At 48.4% G+C, this 15,286-nt stretch overlaps 1 protein-coding gene and 1 non-coding gene across 2 annotated transcripts in view; both read left to right on the forward strand.

Moving 5' to 3' along the window:
• LOC119433733 (inaD-like protein) overlaps positions 1-15,286 on the forward strand; it is a 233,597-nt gene that overhangs the window by 134,088 nt on the left and 84,223 nt on the right.
• LOC119434214 (U2 spliceosomal RNA) lies at positions 4,643-4,831 on the forward strand. Its single transcript, XR_005188588.1, has one exon. It is a non-coding gene; the product is annotated as a U2 spliceosomal RNA (small nuclear RNA).

Raw genomic sequence — 15,286 nt, forward strand, 5'->3', positions numbered from 1 at the left:
GCCGCGCGCGTTCTATCTTGGGGGCAATCTACGCTGGGTTCGAAGGCTAGCCGACCTGAGATAGCTGTTGGCTTCTTGTGCGCTGTGTTCTCGCGCACCTAGTTCGTGTTGAAGCGAGAGGCAGCGCGATGGGGAATGCACTCGTCGCTGCCGCCGCGCTTCGTGCTAGCGTTCAGGACAGCGTTCATCGAGTGAGATGTTTTCGTGTTTGCCTGTGAGCGCGTGACGTGGTGCTTGTTAACTTAGTTAGTAAGCGAATGTTTACAGCACTTTATTCAGTTGACAAAATGACTAACCTTATTTTGTATAGCTGTCTAATGATTTGCTATCGCAATCGATACTTCGTCTGTCAATAATGATTCGACTGGGGCTAGTTGGCTTCGAAGCGTTCTGGGCACCACTGCACCATTTCTGAAAGGATGAGCCACACGATCGTTTTCATAAGCAAAGAGATATTTTTTTTTCGAGCTGGGGCCGCACTTGGCAGCTTCAACGGAACTTAGTGCAGTGCAAAGCGTGCTCAACGACGACTCTCTCTGGGCAACAGAAGAGGATCTTGAAGGCCACGCTTTTGTTAATCTTAGTAGCCAAAAGCAATTGTGGAGCTTGAAACACGTCATAGAGGCCATGTCTTATACATCACCTATCGTGCAGCGGTTAGTGTAAGGCACCGTGAAACTATAGTGAAACATCCTTACGATTGTTTGTTTGTTTGTTTTGCCAGTAGCCAGATTGTGGTGATGTAGCTCTATGCTGGAAAAGTATGTCAAGTGGCCGCGATAGCGATTCTGCTCAGACATTTGAGTGAAGCAACTGACATAATCATACTGCGATAATACACGCGATAATGTAGTACGATATATACAATGAAAAACCTACGATAACACCTACGCGTTTTGTTTTTCTATTTCCTGTCGAAGCGTCTTTTATGCACCACTCATCTCCAAGCCAAGCCAAGATCCGTCTGCAGCTCATCTCGTGCAACTCGTAAATGCAGCTATCCCCGAAATACAGCTTCGAACGCTTCTTTTCACGACATGTTAGCGTACCCACGTCACTGTGGAACCACTGTCGACAATATCATTAGTTCCGGGTTATCACATAATAAAAGAAGCCGACTTCATAAACGTCCAATCGGGCGAAAACGCTCCGGTTTTGAGATACGTTTTCTTTCTTTCTTTCTTTCTTTCTTTCTTTCTTTCTTTCTTTATTTATTTATTTATTTATTTATTTATTTATTTATTTATTTATTTATTTATTTATTTATTTATTGTTTTCCCCTCCATTTCACCTGATTTGCGCACGCTCTCAAATGCGACATCAGCCGTTCAAGTGTGCTCGAACCGTTTGGCAAACCGTGATTGTCGGTGGATCACGAGCGCATGCTATATATACCGCCGCACGGAGAAAACTCGCTTCTCCGTCGAGTTGGCCTCGCCCCCTCGACGTCCGTGTGATACGGCGGAGTGCCATTGCCGTTGCGCTCAGGCTTGGGGCCACGTTCATAGACGACGCATTGCATATTTAGAAGGGCCCGGAAAGTACCTTGCACCGACACAGCTATTTCTTGGCTTGTTCTCTTGTTGTTGTTGTTTTCTCCGACATTGCAATGGCGCTCGTCTGAGCTTGTGCGGTACGTGCAACTAGCTGCGTCTTTTTTCTATGCTGTACTAAAATAAAGAAATAAAAATAAATAAAACATTCATCGCCCATGCACCCCGTACAGATGGTAAACCAACGAAGCTGAAATGCACGGCCCCGGTATGATCCACAAGTGATCTCTTTCATTCCTTCTTTGTTTGTTCCTTTTTCTTTCTTTCTTTCTTTCTTTCTTTCTTTCTTTCTTTCTTTCTTTCTTTCTTTCTTTCTTTCTTTCTTTCTTCCTTTCCTGTCTTGTCCCTGGCTTATACCCGCATAGCTAATGCGGGTATGCGCCACACGTGATTTTATTATCGTTAATCGTGACGTAACTGACGGGCATGTGATGTTATTCATGTCTTGACCTATCAGTCATGTTAGTCGTACATTCGTACCCTTCCTTGCCAATTTTGGTATATACCAAGTGAACGAGACGCGACTTTTCGATAGGTTTATTTCCGACGTAGGGTGGTCGGACCACGAGTGTTGCAGCCTAGGCATACTTGTATACAACTTCGCTGTAAGAGAAAAAGGAAAGCGAATAGTTTTCTTTGGGAGCCAGACGAAGTTTGTCCGCATCTAGCTGAATGCGTGCGCGCTCGCGAATTTCCGTTTGTGTGTGGTGGGCTGGCCGCGTAGTTTCACGAGTGGCTGCCAGGGGGCGTCGCACGCTTGCGGGGGCCTCTCCGATTGGTACGCGCGCGTCGAGTGTTTCGTCGCCGGGTAACGAGGACGATAGCGTTCATTTAGAAGAATCGGCATTTGGGCAAGCTGGTACTGGTCGAACATCTTGAAGGGGCGGCACAAGACCAGAAAGGCAGGAAGGACACAGGACAGCGCTGAACATCGCAACTAACTTTATTAGAAAGCATACGCATACTTAAGTACCACCCACGTGATCGCCCATCGATGACGTCATTATCAGTGCACAGGCAAACTGAGAACACCTGTAATCTAACGCTGTACTATGAAGCGGTTTAAGAATGCAAATTTACTGGCATGCAATCTTTGCGTGATTGATCTGTGCTTCCAATCTTTGAAGATACCACAATTCTTTCCGCACCTAGCAATCATACTACGAGGGAGACTACCATCAGGAAAAAAAATTCGTGGGGCCGCAAGACTCATATGGGGACGAATTACCAGCGAAGCTGTTTAGGCTGCATACATGATGAAATCATACATTTTAGGGGCGAAGCTCCTTAGGGTGTGGGTCTGTCCCTCCTCTGTAGTATGTAGTAGTAGTAGTAGTAGTAGTAGTAGTAGTAGTCGTCGTCGTAGTAGTAGTAGTAGTAGGTAGCCACGTCTACTTTTATGAAAAAAAAATTCCGAAAGTTGTGTCCGTAGCGCGGAATCGAACCAGGGACCCCTCGCTTCCGAACGCGCGGCGCTAGCCACTACGCCACGAAGCGCACATGGACACACGCACCACGATGACAATAAATACCCAACATTAACGAAAGACTGCGCGTTTCTAACGCGTTTGTGCTAGCGCGTTACGGCCCGTGTAAGAAGCTGGTGTAAGACGCTGTGGCCTCTCCGCCTTACCCCCGTATTCATAAACGCTCCTCGACTTGAACTTGACTTGCCACCGCCTTGGGCAGCGCGTTCGAAACGCGTTGAAGGCGGTGGCAAGTCAAGTTCAAGTCGAGGAGCGTTTATGAATACGGGGGTTATACTCTCTCAGCAGTCATGTGATGGCGTCGGCAAACGCGGTGCACGTTCCGGCATGTGTAAACGGCTGCGTAAGACGCTATGGCCTCTCCCCCTTACTAGAGAGTGCTGCACGTTTCTAACGCGTTTGTGCTAGCGTCCCCTTAAGCGGGAGATGGTGCAATTATAATGAAGGGCGCTGTTATAAAATAGGAATGACGTCACATATGGCGCGTGTCATTGGTGGAAGTCAAACGTTCGATTTAGTGCGGCGAGACTGGGCGAATTACACGGAAGATTCACGGTTTACCGATGATTCCCTCCGGAGCTTCGCCCACTCATCATCATTCACCCCGTGGATATACGGTGTTTTTTTATTGCGATAGCAATTATATGGACGCTCAAAGCGGATTTCTGTCGTCGGCGTCGTCGTCGTCGTGAGGTTCCATATGACGTCCAACGGCGATGAAATCGTCGCGGCGTGCCGTACGCTGTATGTGCGAGTGAAAGCGCGCGAGGGACGCGCGCCGTGCTCCTTGAAGGGCTGCAGAATTAAGCGTCTCTTTCCTCGTTTACAATCACCATATATAGAGAGCAAACGCGACTTCTTCCGTCGCGCGAACGGCCGTGGGGGGACGGGAGGGTGGGAGGGAAGGCGACGTTTAGCTGCGGCACCAAATGCGTCATTATATAAAAAAAGTTGCGAGGCGAGAAGGTGGTAAAGACTTCCGACGCTGCTCGACGAGTGTCCCGTTCTGATCTCGTCGAAAACCTCCGAGCCGCCCCCAGAGGCACCGGCAACAGTCACCAACGCCGCGCGCGTTCGCTGCGAACGCGGGCAAAACGCCGACGGCGTCGACAACAGTTCTGCGCGTTGCTGGTGCTGCTGCATGTCCAAGTTTATACAGCTGATAAAACTACTATCCTTACTCCGTATAGCTAGCTCTCTACTAATTTGCTATCGCAATGGATGCTTCGCCTTTCGGGCGAAACTGTGCCATTTTTTTATACGGCACCACACTACGCCGACACAAGCGCCGCCGCGGTCATGCGACCTCTGCTGAAGTCGCGCTGGCACTGTCGACGCGCGTGACGTTAAAAACACAGAAGCGCAGGCCACGTGCACATGCGCCGTAGCCACTCTTTTCCCCTCTCATTATTCATCAAAAATGACTTAAAACAAATAAAGCGCATGAAGGCCGACTTGCTACACTAAGTGCACTTATATATATATATATATATATATATATAGAGAGAGAGAGAGAGAGAGAGAGAGAGGGTAATTGGAGCTCACAGGGAGAGGCCTTTGTCCTGCAGTGGACATAAATATAGGCAGATGATATATATATATATATATATATATATATATATATATATATATATATAGTGTTTGCTCTTACAATGCCGAGTGTATGTGATTCTGTTTGGACCCAAGGTAATAAACTTAATCTTTGGAAATTGGCGGACCGCTTGAAGCCTGCTTTACCTCAGCCGTGGGTCGGCGCGGTAATTCACTATCTCCGGGATCGGCCCACGCATTCCTGTCCAAGCGCCGTGATACGGACGGAAGCCGGCCACAGTACCCCCACCCCCCTTGGGAGTGCATGCGGGGAATGCATACGGGGAATAGAGGTAAACAGATTCGCTGTAAAAAGGAACGCGTTGTGTAAGCATGCCGTCATTAACTTTGCATGACAGTGAATTCGCATTTTTATACCGCTTCATAGCATTACATTACAGAGTTTTGCTGTTTTCATGTGCACTGATAATGACGTCATCGATGGGAGAGCGCGTGGGTATAGGTGGTTGTACTTAAGTATGCGAATGCGTTCTTATAAAGTCAGTCGCGAGCTCAGCGCTGTCCTGTGTCTTTCCTTCTTTTTGTCGCGTCCCGTCTGCAACGTTGTCAGTGTTCGCGTAGCATCAGGTATAGAGAGATGTATTGTGTCGTTCTGGCAGTAGCAAAAAAGAAAAAAAAAAGCAAGCAAAGGAAGGAAAAGACAGGCAGTGCCAGCGGAAGTTTGTGCGTTTTGGTGGAGCAGCTAGAAATACTTGCCTTCATCAAAACACCATATAAAGTTGTTAAGCATGCCATCTGCGTAGTCTTGCTGGTTGGTCCGATCAATTTCAGTGACCTGCAACGGCGTGCCTCACAATCATGTCGTGGTTTCGGCACGTAAGGCCCCAGATTTTTTTTCTTTCCTTTTTTTTTAAATTCAAGTGATTATAACTGTGGTCGTGCAATTGAGATGTCACTGAAACCGGCGAGACGTCGTCGCACGTTAGGTATTTCTCTACCGTGTTATCTACGCCACTCTACGTTAACATTACATTTCACCGCGACGTATGCAGAAGAGCTCGATCGAAAAGGCCTTTTCCTCTTTTTATTTTTTTCTCTAACGTCTCCTTGAACTGAAACATTCTCAAGTGAAGCTCCGCGCGGCTAGCGCTAACCGCAAAATGTGAGGAAACTCGCAAAATCACGCGTACATACCACAACGTCTTTTTTTTTTTTTTCTGGATCTTGCCTATTGTACTGTTCGTACAAGAGGGAACCTGAGGGAAGAGGGAAGTCGTTGTATATACCATCAACTCGCGCAAGAATTTTCTTCATTACTTCAATCTTCTCTCTGCAATCGTCTTTCCAGTTTTTTTTGTCTGTTTTTTTTTTTTCTTACGTATGGCCGTTTTCATTGAAATGCCGGCGCACCGCAATTTCGCTTCGCGCGCGCGCGCGCCGGAGCCTCGCGTAATCAACTCGTGAATATTCACGATGACGTTTCGTGTTGCGGTATTTGAAGCAGAACATCAAGACGGCGAAGTAAAGAAAGAAAAAACAAAGTAAAAGGAACTCTGCCCAGGGCAGCCGCTCCGATGTACGGGTGCAGTCGGCACGGGTCCAACGTCGTCGACGGTTTCTGGCCTTCCCTCCCTATATAATATACACCGCCACGGGCGCCCTTCCCAAACTGCCCGTGAAAAGTTTATGACCCCTCCCTGGCTGGGCCGGCACCTCGCGGTGCGGGCTCCGGTCTCGGAAAGCGACCGACCTGAAAGATAACACGCCGGGGAGGGGGGCTGATTTGGGTGAATATTTTAGGTGCAGGTTGGCCGGAGCTGGCGCCCGTGTGGCAAGCCACAGGCCTATAGCTCGCGCATCGCCGCTGCCGCGGCGCGGGCGTCGAGTTGCGCGAGCGCAGTCGCGGAATTTTAGGCTTAGCTCAAAATTTTAGGCTTAGCTTAAAATTTCGGGGCTCCGAGGCTTTATGGAGGTTTAAAAAAAAAAACACCAGAGAGAACTCTGGCACGGTGGTCGTCGAGCTAGTCGAGCTATACCATATAGAAATGATGGGTATATATAGTATACATAGATTTGTGTGATCGCGCTTGCGCGAAATTTTAGGCTTAGCTTAAAATTTGAGTGCCCCGAGGCTTCAAGAAGTTTTCTTCAAAAACCACCGGAAGGAACTATGGCGCTGTGATCGTCGAGCTATACCATATAGGAATGATGGGTATATATGTAGTATACATGGATTTGTGTAATGTAATTCGTTCTTGCGGCTTCAAACGTTCTTGTGACGTTACTTAGCACGCGCTTTTATATTTCTAAATCTCCAAGTACTCAAACGTATTCTGAACGTATAGCAAGGCTCGTGTCTGTCGGCTCGCAAACGTGTCGGCTTGCAAGCGTAATCGGTGTGGATTGATCTATATATAACGTGGAAAGTCGTTGGGTTGATCGTATTTGCATTGTTACGATGCCGTTTGAAGCCAGAGGTATATGAAGTTTGTAGGAACGTGGATGTAATGCCCGTCATTGCCGTGCTGGCTGAAATGAACGAATTCTTAACCAATAGGAAGGTCGAATGCCCCTCGAGATGATGCTCATCCGCGCCGCGTCGTCTGCTCAGCGTCTGCTTGCGATTCTGTTACATGCTCCATGGTTGGTGGATCGACGCAAAAAAAAATGTTTCGACGCCGTAACCATAAGCTGCGTTTACATGCATGCGACAGCAGGGCTTCGCTTTACCTGTACGCTTTCCCTGCAGTTACCCTGCAGCCTCCTTAGCGAGTAGTACGGGCGAATGCCCTTACAAATGTTCACCTGCGCCACAGCGTCTGCTCGGCGTCTGCTTGGCGTCTGCTCGTTACCGTCATCGCGTACCATACTAGAGCGGGGTAGTATAATAATGATGCAGTGAACGATTGGGCTTTTATAGCGTTCCGCATCGCCAACGCATCACCAATGCTAATGCTGTGGCGCCATTTGCTAAATAGAAATCAAACCAGTTTTACGGCTCGGTGTCATGTCTGCAGTCCTACCAGCGTGAACACAAACAGCCGATCTCAGTAACTACGGCAAAACATGCCCAAGGATTTGACCTCAGCTTGAGACTTCGTAATGACGGATTTTGTTGCTTCGGATCGAAGCGGGTGGTCGGCGCTGTATGGGTGCTGCCATGTTTCTATAAGTGATCGTGGTTAGGGTGGCTATTACGGTTACCTGCGGTAGCTGCCACAGTAGTTCTCGGTATACGACTTGCATGCGCAAGGTCCTAACATGCCACGCATCGCTGTACCGTATCATGTAGCGAGCAAAAATAAAACTCTTTAGTGTAGCTAATAATCAGCCAGTTACGCCCGGAACTATGTACCGCGCTTTGAAATTGAGACGCTTTCGTCTTGCACTAGACATAAATATGCTGGCGATGATGATGACTCATGTAAGAGTAACTCCCTCATAACGGACTGTCCTTTGGATATATATCAAACTCGGGGCGTCCGCTGCCAAGTGAATGGGTGATGTCTAATACGTGGCGGCCATGACGTGTTTCCGGCTCCGCAACCACTTCCGGCGCATGCAGTCCGCAAAAGCGTAGCCGTTGAGATCTGTTTCTGCTGCTCAGAGGCAACCGTCGCTGCGGCGTCGATTTGGACATCACTTATTGAGCCCCCTCTCCCGACGCTTCAGAATGCACTTTTGCGGTGGATAGTGCTATGTCAATGCTGTGCCAACACTGAAGAAAGTGGACTGGAGCAGATGTACGCAGTGTCGCGAATCGAGAACGTCTGCAGAAATCTCCCACGGCATTCAATTGCATCTCAGCAGAAATCATATTGAAGGCAGCAATTCAACTCAATACAAACACAACTGAATTCTTATTACGACTCATGTAACGGTAATGATGCCTAGGAAAACTTTGAGGCATAGGCATACATGACTGCCTACAGTACACGTAGTTTCGTTTTTTAATGAATCGACTCATCCCTTGTTGCGTTTCACCGCCGGCGATAACAAATCCGTGTATAACGGACGCATCACGTAATTTCCTTTAGGTTCGTTATAGGCGTGTTTGTGTATATTCAATGTATGATATATCTGATATGACGAATTATCTGATACAGCGAACTATTTTCAGCGTACGCACGTGATGTTATGTACAGCGGTCGAATGTATTTCGTTTGCGTCCAGTTTAGAGCAAAGCGGACTTTCGATAGGTTAACAGTGATTCACATGGAATGCGGATACAGTCTCCGACCGATATTTAGAGCCTGATGTTTCGTGACCGCTCGATTATTTGCACCTAATCGTAGCAGCGCCGCCGACTAGTAGAACCAATGTAACAAAGGAACCGAGATTTCGGCCGCTGTTGCGCGAATGTCACATGGGTAAACTTCGGGAACATTTGCGGCACAGATAATTGTTGCTGTGACTACAAAGCTGTTCATAGCGTCCGTGCAGAAAAAAAAAATGTCTACGAATGTTGCATAGAGAAAAATCACTGAAAAAAAAACTGATTTTTTAAAATTTTCACCGAATGTAGTATTCCTTGGCCTCGATAGCTGCAGTATTTTTCAGCTGTATGTTTTAGCAGGTCTGCGATGCAGGCGGAATGCAAAAACGCTCGTGATGTGAGCGCTCCCTGCTGTGACGTCACGACCATGTCACAAGTTCTCATGGCGCCTGTTTGCATGGGTCTATAGTCGTGTACAACTTAAGAAGACAGGAGAGGCCCCGCCCAGATGACCGAAGCGCAGCAGCCGATTTCCTCCGCGACTAAAGAATTAGTCCCGCTGACGCGACTCGCTCCGGCTTGAAGCGCGGGCTGCCATGTTCTCCGTCGGCGGTGACACCGGCCGTCCGGCTCATGACGCAAGTCTTTAGTGCGCGCCCATTGGGGGAGGCTCGTATGCATCCGCCTTTGAGGGAGTAAATGCCGCTGCCTTCTAAAGTTGTACCCGACTTATAGATATTTCTTTTATCGGTGAAGATTGGTTGCATTGTGTTCTGAAGGTGGCCAAAGACTGAAATTACTGCTCCGCAACGACTCAAAATACGAAAAAAAGATACAAAGAAGACATTGAAATACATGACGTCACGCTTACGTACCGACATGGATGGATGGATGGATGGATGGATGGATGGATGGATGCTATGAGCCTCCCCTTTGAAATGGGGTGGTGGTTTGCGCCACCAAGCTCGTCGTGCGCCACCAACACTGGGGGCTACGCAATGCCGCCTGGATATCACAAGGCCTGTACACTCTGCATTATGACGTCATGCTCACGAGGCCGAAATTGTCATTGCCAAGCCCGGCGGGACAAAAAGCGGGGACGTCAAAATCACCGCTGCGCTTACTCGGAAGCATTTCCATTACATTCTATGGCAGCCGGCCCTATTTAGCGTGACGTCATAGAGCAGTGTGTACAGATCTTGTGCTATCTAAATGGCTTTGGGTTACGGTACAAAAAAAAAAAAGAAAGAAAAAACTAAAGGCTGGCGTTAACTTTTTTCTTATAGTAATCAGCCTCTTACCTCACGATCTTACCATCCATGACGTCATGCCACCTGGCCCGAAATTTCCATTGCAAAGCCCGGCGTGACGAAAGTCGTGACGTCGAAATCGCCACTGCTTACTCGGGAGATTAGATTCCCCATTAGATTCCGTGGCAGTCGTGCCTGGTAGCATGACGTCATGGATCGGATTGGGCAGGCCTTGTGCTATCTAGGAGGCGATGGCTTAGTCGATGTTAATCGTGAGCTTTCATATCGACGTCATTCAGCGACCACTCGCGGGCACCGCCAGCCTCCTCGCCGGGCACAGGCGTCTTCACTGTGCGCCTCGATTAGGTGAGGCGCATTTCCCGGTTGAAGTGAGCCAGCTTTAATTTTGGGGCTCAAAACATGTACCAAGAAAAAAAAAAGAACAGGAAAAGAAAATCCGCGTCGGCCGGGTCTAGATGATGACCTTCCAGACTTTGTCATCCTTTGAACTTATTTTTTTCCGCGTCCAGTTTTGTTTTACGTGTATGTTTTTTTTTTTTTTTTTTTTTCTTGCGTTTACCCCATTCGCCTTCGAGATGCTCCGTCGTTACGCCGCGGAGGGGGCAGAAATTGGCCGCCGGCCGAAATGCTGTTTAGAAAGCGGGGCCGCCAATCCGTTTCATGCCTCGCTGTCGACCCCCCCCCCCCCCCCCTTCCTTCTTCCCATCCCAACTCGGCGTCCCGCTGGAAGATTTCCCGCGTGCTCGGGTTAATATTAATCGGCCGGGAATGCGGCGTGGCGACCGGCAGCGACGTTTTAAGCATGAAATGCTTTTAGCTCCCGCTGTCGGCGGCCTTCAAGGGACCTTGAGCCAAAAGCGAGAGCCGTTATCCGGGCACTCAAGACGAGAATGGGGCGAGAACGACACGAGAACATCCGAGCAGCGTTGCGAGAGCAAAACGAGATCATCCGGGCCACCAGTCAAAACTTAAGAAAATGCCATCCTGACCCCCAACCCATTGTACAGGACCGCATTACACGCGCTAGTTACTGCCCAAACAAGTTTTAAAAAATATTGCTTCCGATTTCTTTCTTATGTTAGGGAGGAACGCGGGGCGGAAGCGCACCCTCTTTGTCGCGCGCGAGGCTCAAAACGATCAGCGACGTGGACAAAGGGCGCGCCCGCGCGGGCCTCATCTTCAAAGTGATCTGCGATGTGGACAAAGTGCAACTAGTGCCGGTAGCTTCGCAGTGCTTTCGACGTTTAGTTCGCGTTGAATCGAGAGATGGCACGAAGGTCAATTCGCTTGCTGCTGCTGCCGCGCCTCCTCACTCCAGCATTTTGACAGCGAGTTTCCGCGGTCGTCGAGCGAAATGCTGTTTATGTTTTCTATTTATGTTTCCCTGTTCGCGCGTGACACGGTGCTTGTTAATTTAGTTAGTAAGCGAATGTTTGCAAGTTTATACGGCCGATAAAACTGCTATCCTTAATTTGTGTAGCTGTCTACTAATTTGCTATCCCAATCGACGCTTCACCTTTCGGGCGAAACTACGACATCTGTAGTAGCAAGAGCACCGAGTGACACTCTTTGTTTTTTGCGCAGCAACCTCTGGTTAGGGACTGACTTCCGGTTTGTCACAGAGGTGGGACGAAATTAAAAATAAATAATGAAAAATTAGCGCAGCTTGCACTAAGTTGTGCAAGGCTGGAGAAACAGCGGAGCTGGTGATCACATAGCTTCTTCTAGTTTCGATAGGCTCGGTTAGGTTTTGCTAGGTTTGGCTAAGTTTTGCTAGGCTTGGTTAAGTTTTACTAGGCTCGGCGAAGCTTTGCTATGTTTAGGCTGGGAGGCACGATATACTCCGGATGAGCACGCAATCGCCGCATTCGTTCTCGGCTGGCGGCACGACGAGTTTCCAGCTGAGCGGCTTCTTTTTCGTGACTCTTGTACTTCATCGGCCGTCCCAGTGTTACAAATTTACTCAGTGCGAAGTCTACGAGAGTCGTGTGTGTCACCGTCGCGGCGACATTATCTTTTATAATCAGTGTGACGTCATGGCGAAGCTTCACAAAATGTGGCCATGACTAAGTAAAGCAAGAATTGCGGCGCGAAGCAATGACATGGCTGGGCGAAACTGGGTAAGTGATTGCTGGGCGACCGCATTTACGGAGCGGGTCTGCTTGCGGTGTCGGCATTGCAACGCGGTGGAACGCGGGGTCGGTGTTGCACACTGCGCTATGCAACGCGCAGTGACGTCATCGCTGGCGCGGCGGCGGAGGAGCGTTGCCGGAGCTAGGAGAAGCGAGGCGCAGCTGTGGCAGATGGTTGCTAGGCAACGCGCAGTGACGTCTTCGCTAGGCGAGTTTTTGCGAACGCTACGCTGGGAAATGAAAAGCTTAAACAGCTCCGCTGTTAAAATAAAAACAGGTTGATATTGATGGTTCTACTTATGGTTGATGATAGATATGACATCAGAGCACAGGTTTAGTACAGTAAAGAGCTAATTAAGTGTCAGGAACAATTAGAAACAATTAAGGAAAGTCTCGTTGCCGTACACCAAAACACACAAACGTACACTTTAGATACCCACCGCTACAGTTTGGCTCCATGTGCGTCGCGGTTTCCTGCCAGTTCCATTCGCTGGCTCCTCCGAGTTCGGTTTTCCGCCCGTTCCGTTCGCCATGGAAGTATACCGTCGAGGACGCCGCGCCTATTGTAGTGCAGTGTAGTTTAACTCGTTCGCATACACACGCGTCAGCGAACTCGCCGCTAATTTCCCTTCTTTCCTTCCCTCCTCTCTCTCCCTGTCATCTTTGTGTTACCCTTTCCCATTCCCCCGGTGTAGGGTAGCCAACCGGACGTTATTCTGGTTAACCTCCCTGCGTTCTGCCTTTCTCTTTCCTCTCCCTCCCACCTCGTTTGCATCAAGAATTCACCAGCATTCCTCTGTGTCTGTGTCGTACTTCACTCTAATAGCACAAAGTTAACAGAAGGAAAACACGAAGTTAACCCAAACGCAAAGTTAGGATCAAGTATATATACCACGGCCGCTAGATCAAAAGGCACACGGTCCGGCCCATCTATATTGTGCGTTCTGTAGCGTTGTGTTCTCCTCGCCGGGGAAAAGGATGTGGATGGAAGAGGATGCGAATCGGGAAGTGTTGACTCTGTAGGTAGAAGGTGCGGCGACAGCGGCGCTTGCAGGATCGAGGGGGAGGAGGAGGCGAAAGCTACTACGTACAGCACGCTGATCGCGCGGCCGTACGGTTTCCTAAATTCTGACAAACGTTATAAAGGGAATTCGGGTGCTATATATAGTTCTTGGAGGTTAACAAAGAAGCTCGAGAACAAGTTAAGGAGCGCACAAAGAGCGATGGAACGAAAAATCTTAGGACTAACGTTAAGAGACAGGAAGAGAGCGGTGTGGGTCAGAGAACAAACGGGGATAGCCGATATTCTAGTTGACATTAAGCGGAAGAAATGGAGCTGGGCAGGCCATGTAATGCGTAGGATGGATAACCGGTGGACCATTAGGGTTACAGAATGGATACCAAGAGAAGGGAAGCGCAGTCGAGGTCGGCAGAAAACTAGATGGGATGATGAAGTTAGGAAATTTGCAGGCGCAAGTTGGAATACGCTAGCGCAAGACAGGGGTAATTGGAGATCGCAGGGAGAGGCCTTCGTCCTGCAGTGGACATAAAATATAGGCTGATGATGATGATGATGATGATATAGTGTCTATGGAAGTTGAAAGCTGGGCGGTTCAGCCGGCGTGTGAATTTTATGGTAAGTGGATGGATTTGTCTAAAACTTCGTGCTTTTGCCCTCAAACGGCTTTGCGAATTTGCGAAGTGATCGGTATTCGTCAGATTTATATTGAGCTATAAGTGCGACTTCGCTGTAGCTATGCGTGTGCGCAGAGCCGTATTGGCTTCTACGTCAAAAAAAAAAAAAAAAGTTTCGGCAGAACGCATCTTATGATGACCGTCGACGCTGAGGCGATTAGCATTCAAGCAGTGTATATATAGCGAATTTAGCGACACACCTTATAGCTGAAAACGCCTTCATTTACAATTTGTGATGGTAATTCTTAGATTTCCGTTGCTTCGGGTTCGTTACCGATTGCACATCTGAGGGGTCTGTTCTTCTAGATTGGCAGCTAATAAGACACTCTTAGGTGGCATGTTCTAACTACCAGGGGGGCTCTGTAACCTTTATTTACAATTTGTGATAGTAATTCTTAGATTTCCATGGCTTCGGGTTCGTTACCGATTGCACATCTGAGGGGTCGGTTCTTCTAGATCGGCAGCTGATAAGGCACTCTTAGGTGGCCTGTCCTGACTGCAAGGGTCGCTCCGTAACCAGCTTTATATACTATAATTGTGATTGACGTCATTGCGCGGCCAACTTGCAGCTACTGCATTTTGTATTGGGTGACCCTGTGCTCCTTCGGACGCCACTAAGGAAGCTTCACATAACGTGGCCTCTCTACTGCAGCCAGTTTTGTCCCGCTGCGAGTGCATGGGTATTTTCGCATTTGGCCGCATTTCGATGGGGGTGAAATGCCAAAACACCCCTGTACTTAGAATAGGTGCTCGTTAAAGAACCCCAGACGGTTCAAATTATTGCGGAGTTTCCCCACTACGGCGTGCCTCATATTGATATCGTGGTTTTGGCACGCAAAACTCCATAATTTAGTTAATTATCTGTAGAATTTCGGTTCAGCGTATCTGACGTCGAATGGACTATGGCGCGAAAACAGAGACTTCTTTCTCAGCCGTAAAGATCTAATTTTCATTGTCAGCTAGAAGAGCGCGCGTTTCTCACTTTTATTGGTCTTTTATTGGTAAATTGTTGCCACGCGACGCGACTCACACGTGGCAATCGCCTGTAAGCGCCAGCTTGCACGATTGAAGCTGGTGAGGGTGTTTCTTGGCGTGCGTCGATGCTTTCAATTGATGGAGTATCGAGCTGTTGCAGTGATGGAACCGGGTTCGAAACCAACCCTCGGTCATTTTTTTTTATTTCTTTTTTTTTAAAGTGATTCATGCGATATTGATTAGATAGCAGCACACAAAAGTGGGGTTAGTAATTAAAGGATTGCTCGGACGTTTAGACAAGTAAAGGCAGATAAAGCGGAGTAAACAGAGCCGCGCGAATCGTCTGAAGCCACTACTAGCACGAATATCAGACAAATCCGTGCACTAACCATCATTTTCAACACGA

Source organism: Dermacentor silvarum, chromosome 11, assembly GCF_013339745.2.
Source record: "Dermacentor silvarum isolate Dsil-2018 chromosome 11, BIME_Dsil_1.4, whole genome shotgun sequence".
Taxonomy (NCBI): Eukaryota; Metazoa; Arthropoda; class Arachnida; order Ixodida; family Ixodidae; genus Dermacentor; species Dermacentor silvarum.